Here is a 1603-nt window from a genome sequence, read left to right as displayed (position 1 = left end):
CGTTCTGGGTGACGGTGTATGTGTGTGTGTGTCTTAGTCTCAGGCACTTTATTTGCCCGACCCACAGACACATGGGCGTATTTGTGCATACCTGCATAGATGCAAACACACTGTTCTGTTTTTATACACACTCATACACAAGGAAGCTATGGCTCCAGTGCTCCTGTGAGCACTAATTTAGCAAATGAAGAATTCAGTTCTTGGGCTGGGATGTAGCTCAGATGGCGGAGTGTTTGCTCAGCATGCACAAAGCCCTGGGTTTGACTGATCCCCGGTGCTGTATGACCTGGGTGTGGTGGTGAACCCCTGTAATACCAGCACTGAGGAGATGGAGGCAGGATAGTCGAAAGTTCAAAGTCATCCTCAGCTACATAGTGAACTGGAGGCCAGCCTGGCCTACATGAGATTTTGCACGGGGTGGATTAGTTCCTTAATTATTCCAGTCACATTTCAAGTGCCTGAGAACCCTATGTGGTAGCTTTGTTCACCCCATGGAAGAGGATACATTTTCTTCACAGAAAGTTCTAGGTAGCTGAGTGTGGTGGCACACATCTTTAATCCCAGAGCTTGGGAGGCAGACATAGGCAGATCTCTGTGAGTTTGAGGCCAACCTGGTCTGTATAGTTATAGGCCAACCAAGACTACATAATGAGACCCTGTTTAAAAAAAAAATTCTAGGTCCCCAAAGCCACAGAACACTTTATGAAGCTTGTGTCCATCAGACAAGCTAGTGTGATGTTTCAGGCCCCTTTCCCCAAAATCCCCTTGGAGAGGTGTGGAAACTGAATTTTCCCTCTGGCAAGGTGGAGAGTGAGAACTTGACCCCATGGATGACTGATGCAGTCTGGCCCCTTGTCCAGTCTGGGCCGGATCATCTGTGGACTACGCAGCATTGACTCCCAAAGCCCAGCTCTCAACTAACCTGGGTTCTAGTGACTTGTGACTTGGCCACTCCTGGAGGCAGTGGACACAGGGAAGGGCTGGAACTTAGCATGCCTCCCATTCCTGTAAATGAGTATCTTCTGTATTAAATCTTCAGAATTTCAAAAACAACAAACAAAAACAAACAAACAAAAGACCCCCAAAAATCCAGCCTTGAAGAATTAAGAATCAAGACTGAGTTGAGGGTTCTGGGAGGGCAGGATGATGGGTACACTCGCTGCAGCCCATCATAGAGCCGGTCTTCTGCCAACGGAATTGACAGGAGCATCTGTCCTTACACTTGGTGCTCCCCTGTCCTCCCGGCTCTGTCCTCCCATTCCTTTAAAGCAAATTACTTAAGACACCTGTAATCCCAGCACTTGGGGTGGGAGTGGGACCAGAAGCAGGCAGATCTCAAAATTGAGGTCAGTTTGGGTTACGTAGTGAGTTCTAGGCCTTCCATATACATAACAAGACCCTGTCTCAAAAACTAAACCAAAACAAATAAATACCCACCCCAAAGCCCTTTAATATCCAAAGGAAATTACATCCTCACCCTGGATGGAAGACCAGCTGCATGTAACCTAGACCATGACTGGGCTGTGACTCAGTGGATAGAGGACTTGCCCTGAGTTTGAATCCAGAACAGAAGAAACTGGGAACGGTGGCACAAAACTATAGT

The sequence above is a fragment of the Peromyscus maniculatus genome, chromosome 8, assembly GCF_049852395.1.
Source record: "Peromyscus maniculatus bairdii isolate BWxNUB_F1_BW_parent chromosome 8, HU_Pman_BW_mat_3.1, whole genome shotgun sequence".
Classification (NCBI taxonomy): domain Eukaryota; kingdom Metazoa; phylum Chordata; class Mammalia; order Rodentia; family Cricetidae; genus Peromyscus; species Peromyscus maniculatus.
Note: the sequence above shows the minus strand (reverse complement) of the source record.